Below are 15,028 nucleotides of genomic sequence, written 5' to 3'. Positions count from 1 at the left end.
CTTTAGGACAAAATGTTCAAAGGATATAAATGATTCATTCTATACACCTCAATTTTGAAATAAAATATAATGTTCTCAACTCATTTATAAGTCACAATTAAGTTTTTATATTATTTAAACTGAATTTAAAATATAGAATTCAAAGCCATAAAAGATTTCCATAAGCATCCAAATATGTATTTACAGAAAAAAGTGAAAAGTTGTTTAACTTTTTACAATGAGAAAAGACTAAATTAGTGAGAAATTAATAACCAGTATTTCAACATATTTCAACATTTAGTTATAGAACAATAGCAATTCCTCTAACAGCTTGTAATATTAAATTGCATCTTCAAACCAAATTGAGATTAAAAGAAATAATTTTGTACAATATATGGGAAATTAACTTTACAATTTTTGTTGTTAACAAGTTAATACGTTCCTTGTACATTAATAAATATTTAAAGTTTTACTCTTTGTTAATGATTTTATCATTAATATTGATAGCAAATATACACAGATTATTATTTTCTGCATAGCTAATATTTAGTTAATAGTGATGGCATGTAACAGTTGAATAGAATTTGTTGTGGCCCCATACCAGTAATTTTTATAATTTTGACTTGGATATACATTTTGCTTTGCTTAACATTGTTACATAACAGCAAAAAGAAACCTATCTGCTTGGGTTGCTTTTAGGAATAATTTGAGTGGAGAGGGTGAAGTGAGGGCACAGGAATGAGTAAAAAATAAGAACCAAGATACATCATGTAAAGGTACAAAATCCAAATGATGAATGTAACTTTATTGTATACCTAAAATGTACCAATAAACTTAATGGAAAAAAAATAAGGAGAAATAACATTTTTTAAACTTTAGTTTCAAAGTTTGATTAATTTACAAAAAATTTTGAACTAATATTATAGTTTTCACAGCATTTGAAGTATCTAAAAATTAGAGGAATACATGTCAAAGAGTTAGATGTATATGATTTCTTAAAATTAAATAGTGGAAGGGTAATATAACTTTTATTGAAATATATTTTCTATATTTTTTAGAACTGATACCTTTACCTAGTCATTTCATTTAAATTTTTCAGAAACAACATCATTATTCATATCAATACATAATTTTGCAAGTGCCTCCTTTGCTGCACTGTATTAATCTTTCCATAATTTTCTTTTACTTGTCAAAAACATAAAACATGACAATAATTTTGGAATATTATTACTGTAGTTAATCTGAAAGCTGTAATATGCAGGTTAAAATATAACTTTACCCCATGCCCTACCGAGGTCCTGAGTCACACAGAACATGCCGAATCATCCCACTGCACACAGGAAGGTCTGTGCATGCCCTGCCGAGGTCCTGAGTCATGTGGAAGACACTGGGTCACCCCGCCGCAGACAGGCAGCCACCTGGTTCCACACTACAAAGACACAGAGGACACCAGACCACCAGACCAAGGTACTGAGTCCTGCTGTTCCCGGCACAGAGGTAGGGGCTTCTGAGCCATTGTCCCACTGCTCCTGGTCCAGAGGAAGGGGCTTCCAGGGCACCATCCCTCCCACCACTCCCGGCACAGAGGGAGGGGTTCTGAGCCACCATCCCACTGCTCCTGGCTCAGAGGAAGGGGTTTCCCAGCCACCAGCACTCCTGCTGCTCCCAGCCAATAGGAAAGGGCTTTAGGGTTACCATCCCTACTGCTGCTCCCTGCCCCTGTCCCACCTCACCCAGCTCAGAAGAGGTAATCCGGGCAGGTGCTAACAGCCCCCCGCCCCAGTCGAAATGAGAAAACATGTAAATAAGTCTCAAAACCAGACTTCCAGATCACCTACAGCAACCACAAAGGGAAATGAGATGGACCATTCTGATACGCAACCAACTGGACCCACTGAACTGGCAACGAAAAGGGAGGATCTGGAAAAAATGAAATCAGAAATAATTTCTCAGATAGCAGGAGAAATTGTGCCCCTAGTGCAAGACATAATTAAGAAATCTAGAGAGGAGCTGAGGAACATGATGGAATCCCCACATAAGAAACAAATGGAATCCATAAAACAGATGCAAATAGATTTCCAGGACATGAAAAACTCCATTGAAAGTCTACACAGCAGAATGAACCAATGTGAGGACAGAATTTCACATATAGAAGATAAGATTGCAATTAGTGACCAGGAAAAGAAAAATTCCTTCAAAATTATAAGGGAGCATGAGAAATCAATCCAGCAGCTGCTAGATGATGCAAAAAAGAATAACATAAGACTGATTGGGCTCAATGAAGAAACAGGAGAGAGTGGAGATGACATAAAAAATCTCTTCACAGAAATAATGGCAGAAAAGTTCCCAAGCAGGGGAAAAGAGCTTGACATACAGATAAGTGAGGCATATAGGACTCCAAATAGCCTTGATAAAAAAATCTACACATAGGCATATAATTGTTAAGATTCCAGAAACACAACAGAAGAACAAAGTTCTCCAAGCAGTCAGAGAAAAGAAACAAATCACATACAAAGGAAAGCCCATCAGAATCACAGCAGACTTCTCAACACAAACCATCAAGGCAAGAAGAGCTTGGAGTGACATATTCCAAGCCCTAAAAGAAGACAGCCTCCAACCCAGATTGATGTACCCTGCAAAACTATCTTTCAAGAAGGATGGAGAAATAAGATACTTTCATGACAAAGAGCACCTTAGGAACTTCGTGAATACCAAACCAGCACTCCAAAGAATTTTACACAATTTAAGAGACATTGAGGATCACAACCCCAGGAAGCAAAGCAGAATGAACCCATCTGGCATGACAAGAAATTAAATGTAAAGGGGGAGAACCCAACAAAAAGAAAAAGTCATGGCAATGACAAGTCAATACGTTTCAGTTATAACCATCAATGTTAATGGTCTCAATTCACCAATCAAAAGAAATAGACTGGCAGAATGGGTCAAGAAGCAAAATCCAACAATATGCTTCATAAAAGAAACACACTTCATTCAAAAGGAAACTCACAGATTGAAAGTTAAAGGGTGGAAAACAATACTCCACGTGACAGGAATCTGAAAAAAAGCAGGAGTAGCTATGCTCTTTGCAGATCAAGTAGATTTCAAACCAACACTGATTAAGAGAGATGAAGAAGGACACTATATCCTTGTAAAGGGAAGAATCCAAGAGGAAGAGATGGCAATCATAAATATCTATGCAACAAACATTAGTGCACCCAAGTATATAAAACAAATACTAACAGACATGAAAACTCATATATGCACTAATACAATTGAAGTGGGGGACCTCAATACCCCACTGTCACAAATAGATAGATCAACTAGACTAAAAATAAGCAATGAAATACAAGAACTCAATCAAACTCTTGAACAAATGAACTTAACAGGTGTTTACAGAGTCTTCCACCCCACAAAAGCAGAATACACATTCTTCTCAGCTGCACATGGGTCATTCTCCAAAATAGATCACATACTCACACATAGAACATGTTTAAGTAAGTGCAAAGGAATTGAAGTTATCCCCTGTATATTATCAGACCAAAGTGCTATGAAATTGGAGATCCATAGCAAAAGAAACTCAAAAAATTTCATAAACATGTGGAAATTGAACAACACACTTCTGAATAACCAGTGTGTCACAGAGGAAATTAAAGAAGTAATTAGGCAGTTCCTTCAATTAAATGACAATGACAATACAACATATCGGTATCTATGGGACACAATGAAAGCAGTCTTACAAGGGAAATTCATAGCAGTGAATATGCATATTAGGAAAACAAAATGAGCTCAATTAAACAACCTGATGCTGAACCTCAAGCTTCTAGAAAAAGAAGAGCAGGACAACCCCAAAGCTCATACAGGGGAGGAAATAATAAAGATCAGAGGAGAAATCAATGCAATGGAGACTAAGAGAACAATACAAAAAATCAATGAAGCCAAGAGTTGGTTCTTCGAAGAATCAACAAAATTGACAAACCTTTAGCCAACCTTGTCAAAAAAAGGAAAGAAAAGGCCCAAATCCATGCAATTAGGAATGAAAAGGGTGAAATGACAACAGACCCAGCAGAAATCCAGAGAATCATCAATACCTATTTCCAGAACCTATATGACAATAAGATGGACAACACAGAAGAAATGGACAGATTCCTAGATACATATGAATTACCAAAATTGAACGAAGAAGACCTAAAAATTCTGAATAACCCAATATCAACCAATGAAATTGAAAATGTAATTAAAAACTTAACAACTAAGAAAAGCCCAGGCCCTGATGGCTTCACTGCTGAATTCCACAAGACATTTAGAGAGGAACTGCTGCCACTACTGCTTAAACTCTTCAATGAAATTGAAAGGAAAGCAATACTCCCAAATTCATTCCTGGAAGCACGCATCACCTTGATCCCCAAAGCACAGAAAGACCCAACTGAAAAAGAGAACTATAGGCCAATCTCACTAATGAACATAGATGCAAAAATCCATAATAAGATACTGGCAAACAGAATGCAGAAGATCATCAAGAAGATCACACACCCTGATCAAGTGGGATTCATCCCAGGGATGCAGGGATGGTTCAATATACACAAATCAATCAATGTAATACACTATATCAATAGAACCAAGGACAAAAACCATATGATTATCTCCACAGATGCAGAAAAAGCATTTGACAAAATCCAACATGCATTTATGATAAGAACCCTAAAAAAAGTTGGAATAGATGGTCTCTACCTCAAACTGATAGAAGCCATCTATGAAAAACCAACAGCCAATATCATACTAAATGGTCACAAACTGAAATCCTTCACACTCAAATCAGGAACAAGACAAGGATGTCCACTATCACCACTCTTGTTCAGTATAGTTCTGGAAACATTAGCCATGGCAATTAGACAAGAGAAAGAAATAAAAGGAATAAAGATAGGAAATGAAGAAGTCAAATTGTCATTATTTGCAGATGACATGATACTCTATATAGAAAACCCCAAGAACTCCACCAAAAGTCTTCTAGACTTAATAACCAAATTCAGGCAAGTAGCTGGTTACAAGGTCAACACACAAAAATCAAGAGCTTTCCTCTACACAAATGACAGACTCACTGAGAGAGAAATAGGGCAAATAATTCCTTTCACAATAGCATCCAAAAAACTGAAATACCTAGGAATCATCCTAATGAAGGAAATCAAAGACCTCTTCTCTGAAACCTATGGCACTCTGAAAAGAGAGATTGAACATGCTATCAGAAAATGGACAGACATCCCCTGCTCCTGGGTAGGAAGGATTAATATAGTGAAAATGGCCATACTTCCAAAACTGCTATATAGATTTAATGCAATTCCAATTGAGATCCCAGCAGCATACTTCATAGACCTCGAGAAAACAATCCAAAAATTTATTTGGAACAAGAAGAGACCCAGAATAGCAAAAGCAATTCTAGGTAACAGAGACATGGCAGGGGGTATCACAATCCCCAACCTGAAACTATACTACAAAGGTACTGTGAGAAAAACAGCATGGTACTGCCAAAGAAACAGACTTGAGGACCAGTGGAACAGATTAGAAGATGCAGAAACAACGCCACACATGCTCAGCCATCTCATCTTCAATAAAGGAGCCAAACACCCTCACTGGAGGAAAGATAGCCTCTTTAATAAATGGTGCTGGAAAAATTGGGCTTCAACTTGCCAAAGATTAAAACTAGAACTATATCTCTCACCATGCACTAATCTAAAATCAAAATGGATTAAAGATCTAAATATTAAAATAGAAACTCTGAACCAGTTGGAACAGAGGTTAGGTAGAGCCCTTGAAGACATCAGTGTAGGAAAAGAGTTTATGAACAAAACCTCAGTTGCCCATGAACTAGCACAAACAATCAACAAATGGAATCTCTTCTTATTAAAAGGCTTCTTCACAGCAAGAGAAACCACCAGCAGTGTGAAGAGACAACCCACAATGTGGGAAAAAATCTTCACCTGCTCTTCCTCAGACAAAGGTCTACTATCTCGAATCTATAAAGAACTTAAAAAGACCAGACCTCCCAAATTTAAAAACCCAATCCAAAAATGGGCATCTGAAATGAACAGACATTTCTCAGACAAAGAAGTAGAAATAGCAAATAAATACATGAAAAAATGTTCAACATCACTAGTCATTCGAGAGGTGCAAATGAAAACAAAGCTGAGATTCCACTTCACTCCAGAACGAATGGCTGCTATCGTGAAATCAACCAATAACAAATGCCGGTGGGGCTGTGGGGAAAGAGGAACCCTGCTCCACTGCTGGTGGGAGTGTAGACTGATGCAACCACTGTGGAAATCAGTATGGAGATACCTCAAAGAACTAGGACTAGAAGTACCATTTGACCCCACTATTCCACTGCTTGGTATCTTCCCCAAAGAACTAAAAGAATTATACCACAGTGATATATGTGCACCCATGTTCATAGCAGCACAATTTGTAATAGCTAAAACTTGGAAACAGCCCAAATGCCTGTCAACTAGAGACTGGATAAAGAAAATATGTTTTTTTTAACAAAATGGAGTACTACTCAGCCATAAAAAATGAGAAATTAGAGACATTTATAGCTAAGTGGATGCACATTTAGGTGATACTCTTAAGTGAAATAAATAGGACACACATGTATAAATACCAAATAGTTTCTCTGGTGTGAGAAACTGAAAGTGTAAATAAGGACTAAATGTATAATAGGTAATGTGAAATAGGAAGAAAAGGGGCAAAGGGGAAGGAAGTGGGAGGGCTAGGGGAAAGGATAGAAGGGAATGGGATTAATGTGAGAAAATGGAAAAATAGGAACAAAATCTTTGTAAATAGGGAGGACTGGAGAGATTGAAGGGAGGGCTGGGCAAGGGTGAAAAATGAGAACCAAGAGAGACTATGTAAAGGTGCAAATTTCCAATGATGGATGTCATTATATTGTATACCTAAAATGTACCAATGATTAGAATGAAAAATCAATAATGTAAAATAGGAAGAAAAGGTCCAAAGGGGTAGGGGTAGTGGGAGGGGCAGGGGAAAGGAAAGAAGGGAAAGGAAAAATGATGAGAAATGGAAAAAATGGAAATAAAGTCTTTGTAAATAGGGAAGGGTGGAAGGCGTGAAGGGAGGGCTAGGAATGGGGAAAAAATAAGAACCAAGATGCATTATGTAAAGGTACAATTACCAATGAGAAATGTAATTGTGTTGTATACCTACAAGGTATCAATAAAAGAATTTAATACATTTAAAAAATAATAATAAAAATAAAAATAAAATATAACTTTAAAAGTGCTAGTATTTTCACTTGCAAGGAATTAATAGTAAAGTGATTCTTGAGCATTGTATAATTTATTAACTAATTAATACTAATATTATATAATTAATTCATGTAAATGTACTACTCTTTTAATCTATATAGATAGTTCTCCACAATATTGTTACTGTGAATTAGAGTTCTCAATTCTGAGCAATGTAGTTCATAACCTATGTTATTTAGGTGAAAAGGTAACATTTATCTACCATACACGTCACAGGAAATGGGCTAATCTAGGTTTTAAATGGCACACTCTATTATAGATTTCTACCGAAGCATGTACTTAAAGTCTTTCCACATATTGAATATAATAAAAAGTAAAATTCTTAGATAAAATTTTTATGTGAAAATTGTATTAGGAGTCTTAAAATGAAACTGGTAATCAGGACATATCCATTTATACTTACTACTTCCCAAATTCCCACTAAAAAGATGTACAAGGTAATTTTTATGTCACACATTCATAGTTAAAGATAGATGAAGCAAAAATACTGAAAAGTAACTTTGGGAACTGAAAATCACATGGATTATGGTAACTACTGTAACAAATACAAGAAAATTGAATTAAGGTGGAAATTAGAAAATTTGAGGTATATTCCCAAAGCTATGAAATTGTTGACCAGTTGCCCATGGCATTAGGGGGAAGAGTGAGGCATATTGTTCAGCTTTTCCATGGCTGGACCAAACATCCAATACTCAAAAGCTTAAGGAGAAATTTATCTTGGTTCATGCCTTCAGTGGTTTTAGCAGATAGTTGACTTCCTCCAGGGCCAAAGTGTCATTTCAGAATGGCATGGTGAAGAAAGCTGTTCACCACATGGAAGTCAGGAAGCAGAGAGGGAAAGGAGGGGATAACAATAAGAATAAATCTTTCATAGTTAAGCCCTGTGTAATCTGCTTTTTCCAAGCAAGACTTAGCTTCAAATCAGACTTTGGGGGAAATTTTAAATCTAAATAATAACATTCCATGTCTGTGCCCCAAATGGCTCATGTATATGTTATTATACAAAAAGCATTTAGTTTATCTCTAAGAGTCATTAAAATCTTAACAGTTTCATCAGTGCTCAAATGTCCAAGTCCAAAGCCTACTCTAAAACTGAGGTCAAACTCTTAGCTGTAAGTCTCTTTTAAAAAATCAAAAAGAAGAATAATCACTTCCAAAATACAATGCCACAGGATAAACATTGTCATTCCTAAAGAGAGAAATTTGGTGATAGAAAGGAATCTGACCAAAGCAAGCCTGGAGACCAGAAGGGCAAACATAAACTATGAAGCATCAGGAGCAGGTCTTGTTGAGACATGAACTCCAGAATGTTTGGGCAACACTTCCCCTGTGGCTTTGTTGTAATCGACATGACCTTTCTTTGGGCAGCTCTGATTACTGCCTGTGCTTTCATCAACAGACATTCTACATTTCTGATATCTCCAACTTTTTTTGGTCTCCAGTGATCCTTCAGTTTCACTGTCACCACTTGTCACACTATAATCTAGTGGGCTCCTGGCAGGAACTGGGACCCTGTCATATAGTTTTGCCTGTCTCAAGCCTCCATGACCCAATAACTCTTTAATTTTGCATTTCTAAAAAAAATTAGCTCAAGTTGAATGATACCAAATCATCTACTATCCTGAACATTAGCTGGACCTCCCTGGATCATGGTTTTTGTGCCCAGATTGCTGAATTCAGGGATATACTTCCTTCTGCAGCCCTGAATGCAGGCATTCAAGGGAATGTCCTCTCAAATAAAAGGTTTACATTTTTATATCCTTGAGCCTGTATTGGCTGGGTTCTGACTGATTTATGAGATGCCTTCAAAGTTTATTTCTTCTTGGCTCTATACAAAGTATTTCTTTTCTTTGACATGGTAACATTTTCAGCAACCACACTCCTTTTTTTCCAACTTTATGACAGTTTCATTTCTGGTGAAACCAAAAATTTCATATCTTTCACCTCTGCCATTTGCTCCTGATTCTCCTATAGATCTGGCTAAAGTCATCCAGCAGTAACCATGACACAGCCTGGATGATGGGATGCTTTGAAATTTCTCACCAGATTTATTAGTCTCCCACCAGTGATCTCAGTCTGCTACAATGTCACAGGATAAGTGCAAAATATACAAAAATTTTCTGCCACAATGTAACACACTTTACTTCTTGTCTGACAGTAAAATCCTTATTCCTGTCTGAAAACTTTTGGGCCTGACCTTTACTATCTTAATTCCTACCATCATTCTGGTCTTCTGAGTTTTGATCAGTATCACACATTGAGAACTGCTCACAACAGCTTAGGACATCCCTAGCCTGTATCTCCAAATGTTTCTAAAATGCTCCTGCAAACCAGTTTCAAATGTGTCTGAACCACATGGTCAGGTACAGTCACAGTAATTAACCCACTCTTGGCAGCAATTTTCTCTATTAGCTAGTTTTCCAATTGCTGGGACACAATCACTGATATCACAAATTAAAGTAGGAGAGATTTATTTAGGCTCTGTTTCAGTGGAGTCTATCTGTGGTCAGCTGGTTCCAAGACAGAAACAGCAGGGAAGTATGGCATGGCAGAGGAAAGTGATGAACCCAAGAGGACCAGAAAGCAGTGATGGAATGAAGTAGATAGAATGAGAACACACCTTTCCAAGTCATCCAACTTTCTCTCCACTACTGATGAGTCTCCACCTCCAAATGTGAGACTTTTGGGGGAACATTTAAGGTCTAAACCATAACAGAAAGGTAGATTGAAATACTACAAAAATTTCAAATTCCCATCCCTATTCTTCAAAAGGAGAAACTTTTTCTTCCCATTTACAGAAAAAGACTCAAATTTTATTCTTTGGAAAAATGAAATAAAAGGCAGTTGGACTGAGGTGCACTTAATATAGTTTAATTCACAGGATCTTCAATGCAAATAGCAGTATACTAACTAACTGCTGAGACTTCCAACTTCTTCCCCCACAATCGTATCAGCCAGGGAAATATGTACAAAACAGACTGAAAATTCCTCACTGGAGGATTTGATCAACAAAGAAAAGAGACCTGTTGTTATTAACAATGGATTTTCCTATAGATACCTGGCTTAAAGTGATGACCATCGCTGAAGAACACAGTATAAAATCTCTAATCTTGTGTACAAAATTTCTAATCAACTTCTAAGTGTCCCATTCTTAAATATAAGCATATATTGACAGATATTTGAGGAAACCAAAGAGGTTGAAGCATGAGATGAAAAAAAGCAAAGAGAAAATTAAGTAATAACTAAATTCTTTGGCAAAGATCATGAACAGAGAAGAAAACTGAAACCCAGGCTATAGGAACATTGAGTAAAAGTAAAACTTTCAGAAAAAATTTAAAAAGTATATGAAATTAAAATTATATTGTAAGAAATGAAAGCAAGCAAGCTAAAAAACAAAAAAGAATCTTCAAATAAATGGTCTGAAGATAAAATTTAGACTGCATCCCAGAAAAGAGAGAAATAAACAAAGAGATGATAAATAGATGATAAAGAAATTAGAGGTTAGTTCAAATGAAATAGAGACAGAGACAGAATGAGAAGCATAAAAAGGAAAAATTATAAAACTAATTTTTTAGTTAATTTTTGTCAGCTATAAAGTATATGAATTTCCAGATTGGTAATTCTAATATAATGCTCATAGAAGACTCATACCAATAATAATATTTTATATGTACTGAGTGTTTACACCATGACATCTACCATTCTAAACACTTTTGATGTATAGTATTCACCCATTTTAATGCTCACAATATCCCTAAGATGTTTGTTTGTTTGTTTCTTTTATCAGTACATGTTAGCTGTTTATGAACCCGATTGCCTTGGGGAGTAGGTTCAAACTACAGATTTTTTTAATCCCCTTCACTACTTCCCTCCATCCTCCTCCAGTTCCATTATTTCATTTTTCACTTTGCTGATATTAAGAGCATGATATATTATGTTTGCATTATGGCATATAATGTTTACCATAATTGAGTTTATTAGGTTCCTGAACATGTCATACCTTATGGGATATAGTTCTTCCTTTCTTCCTCACCCCTCACACTTTTTCCCTTGGTCTACTTCCCTATTGCAACAGATTCATCCCCTTATTCCCTTCAGTCCATCTTTTATCATTCTCTTCATTTGTACTTTGCCTCACTCAAATGAGAGATGCCACACAATATTTAAAATTCTGTGACTGGTTTAGCTCACTGAACATTATATTTTCCTGTTGCATCCATTTTCCTACAAATGTCTCAAGTCTGTCCTTCCTTATAGCCAAATAGTTTTCTATTATATATAGATACCATACTTTCTTCAACCAATCATCTGTTGGTGGCTATACAGGATGCTTCCAGGATTCAGCTATTTACAAATAGTGCTGTTATAAGCATTGGTATTTATGTATTACTGTAGTGTGATGACTTAAGCTCTTTGGGAAAATAGCTAGGAAGGGGTTAGCTGAGTCATATAGAATTACAAAATGTGGTTCTTTAAGAAATCTCTGTAGTGATTTCCATAATGATTGTACTAGATTATATTCCCACCAACAGTGAAAGAGGGTTCCTTTTTCACCACGCCATGCTGGCATTTGTTATTGTCTGATTTTTTAATGATTATCATTCTTTTTGGAGTAAAATGGAATCACAGCATTGCTGTAATTTGCATTACTCTAATGGCCAGAGATGTGCAATATTTTCTCATATATTTGTTGCTATTTATATTTCTTCCTCTGTGAAGAGTCTATTCACTTAATTGCCCATTTCTTGACTGGGTTATTAATTTTAGATGGTTTAATTTTTTTGAGAAGTTTATATATTCAAGATAATTGTCCTCTGTATAAGTAGTAGCTGGAAAAAAAGATTTTCCCATTCTGTAGGCTGTCTCTTCCCTGTACTGACTGATTCTTGTTGTAGAAGCGTTTTAGTCTGATGTAATCCCATTGTTAATTCTTCTTGTTATTTCTTGTGCAAATGAGGTACTTTTTGAAAATCCTTTCCTACATGTATGTCTTTAAAATTTTACCTATTTAGGCAGCGCAGCCCACCGTGGCGGGTGGGCGCCCACCGACGAGTGTAGCATGAGTGTGGCAGTAGCATTGTTCAGTCAGAGCGAGAACATTCCAGAGGTTGCCAGGCTCTGGGCTGCCAGTGTGGATGGACATCGCTGGTACAGCCCCTCCTGCTGCTCGGACGGCGGCTGCCCCTCTGCTTGCCACCCGCCCCGCTGCTCCAGACAGGTTTCTAGCACCTCTTCCTCCCAGTCCAGGGTGAGCCGCATTGCGTTTATGTCTTTATTTGATGAAAACAAGATGTTGAGCAGCTATTGGTACCTGTATTGGGGAAACAGCATACAGGAAAGAAGCTTACAGCCTCAGTGGCAAAAATATTTTCATGTCAGAGACCGAGAACTCTTGCAGTTGTTTATGTCATCCCTTCTTCTCCAGACAGAGGATACCAAAAAGTTACAATAAAAAATCTCATCTTATTGATAAAGTCACTAATAAGCAAAAATGTCTGTCAACGTCAATGGCAGCATTTCAGACCAGTTCTATTGCTACAAGATGCCCCGTCTGATTGCCAAGGTTAAGGGCAAAGGAAATGGAATCAAGGCAGTTGTAGTCAACATGGTTGATGTTGCAAAGGCGCTTAATCGGCCTCCAATGTATCCCACCAAATACTTTGGTTGTGAGCTGGGAGCACAGACCGAGTTTGATGTAAAGAATGACCGTTACATTGTCAATGGATCTCATGAGGTGAATAAGCTGCAAGACATGTTGGATGGATTCATTAAAAAATGTGTTCTCTGTCCTGAGTGTGAGAATCCTGAAACAGATCTGCATATGAATCCGAAGAAGCAAATAGGTAATTCTTGTAAAGCTTGTGGCTCTCGAGGCATGCTTGACACACATAATAAACTCTGCACTTTCAGTCTCAAAAACCCACCTGAGAATAGTGACAATGATACAGGAAAGAAAGAAAAGGAAAGAAAAATAGAAAGGGCAAAGACAAGGAAAATGGCTCTGTATCCAGCAGTGAGACACCACCCTAAACACTCCCAAACAAAATCAGTCATCCCCAACATGCTGTGGAAGAGGAGGAAGATGTAGACTGTGGGGAGGATACAACTGAGGAAGCTCAGAGGCACAGAATAGATGAAATCAGCAACCATGCAAAAATTCTGACACTCAGTGATGATTTGAAAAGAACTGTAGAAGAGCGTGTGAATATCCTGTTTGATTTTGTTAAGAAAAAGATAGAAGAGGGCATTATTGACTCATCTGACATCTGACAAAGAAATTGTTGCTGATGCAGAAAGACTAGATGTAAAAGCCATGGGCCCTCTTGTTCTGATTGAAGTTCTTTTTAATGAGAAAATTAGAGAAGAAATTAAGAAATACAGGCACTATTTCCTATGATTCTGTCACAACAACAAAAACACTCAGTGGTATCTTCTTCATGGTCTAGAATGTGTGGTGGTGAAAAATCAAGCTCAGCTCTGCTCCAAGATCCTGCATACCTTGAAGGAGATGTATGATGCAGACCTTATGGAAGAGGAGGTCATCATCAGCTGGTTGGAAAAGGCCTATAAGTAGTGCACTTCAAAAGAACTTGCCAAAGAGATTCCTGTCAAAGCAGAGCCATTTATAAAATGGTTAAAGGAGGCAGAGGAAGAGTCTTCTGGTGAGGTGGTTTATTTGAAGACTGCCAGTGTACCGAAAGTTGAAACTGTGAAGTCTGACAACAAGGATGATGACATTGACATAGATGCCATTTAAAAGGAAAGAAGTGACCTAGCTAACAGTGTAATGCTACAAATTGTTCTTCATTATCAGCCAGAAGTGCAACATGTATGTGCAGAAGCTAAAATGGCTTAACATCATGCTGCACTTTATACTAAAAATCTATTACTGTGAGTGATCTGTAATTAAGCCCAGTGAGACATCTAGGGAGTCCATACACATCAGTGACCAGATGTAGTTTGCTTATTTATAGCATGTTTCTTTTGGAAAAACTAGTGGTGGATATATTTGGATCACATTTATACAGATAAAAAAATAAAAATTTGATTTTTGTCATTCTTCAAAAAAAATTGTTACCTATTTATCTTCCAGTAGCTTTAATGTTTCTGTTTTAAATTTTAGATATTTAAGAAATTTTGATTTTAATTTGCTATGTTGTAATAATGGTTCAGTTTCATTTTTCTGCAAACAAATAACAAATTTTCCCAGCACTACTTGTTAAATATTATAAATTATAAAGATCAGAGCAGAAATCAATGCGATGGAGACTATGAGAACAATACAAAAAAATCAATAGATTCTGCTTTTTGATCCAGTCTCCCAATCTGTGTCTTCTGAAAGGGGAATTGATATCATTTGCATTGAGAGATATTACTGAGATATGTTAGTTATTTACTATCACTGCCTTATCTGTTGTTGAATCCTTTTTTTACTTTCCCTGATGTTTATGTTTTGCTGTTTATCCATTGACCTCACTAGATTCCTCTGTGCTTTTAGGTGTATTCATTTCATTATTTCCATTGAGAATGATGTGAAGAGTTGCTTTTGTAGGTATATATTTTTTTAGCTGCACTTTTTCATGGAAATACCTTATATGCCCATCTATTTTCAAAGGTAGCTTTCTTGGATAGGTTCATCTAGGTTGGACATTATTTGCTTTTGAGGGTTGAAATACTTCACTCAAAGCTCTTTTGGCCATTAGGGCTTGTGTTGAGAAGACTTCTGTGATTCAAAT

General features: G+C 36.6%; 1 pseudogene; it reads left to right on the top strand.

Moving 5' to 3' along the window:
• Nucleotides 1–12,783: 12,783 nt before the first annotated feature.
• LOC101710928 (eukaryotic translation initiation factor 5 pseudogene) lies at nucleotides 12,784–14,049 on the top strand (annotated as a pseudogene).
• Nucleotides 14,050–15,028: the final 979 nt, after the last annotated feature.

The sequence above is a fragment of the Heterocephalus glaber genome, unplaced genomic scaffold (genome assembly GCF_053883595.1).
Source record: "Heterocephalus glaber isolate CG9 unplaced genomic scaffold, H.glaber_assembly_v1.0 deba00001613, whole genome shotgun sequence".
Classification (NCBI taxonomy): domain Eukaryota; kingdom Metazoa; phylum Chordata; class Mammalia; order Rodentia; family Bathyergidae; genus Heterocephalus; species Heterocephalus glaber.
The sequence above is the reverse complement of the archived record's forward strand: the minus strand, read 5'-3'. Positions and strand labels throughout refer to the sequence as shown.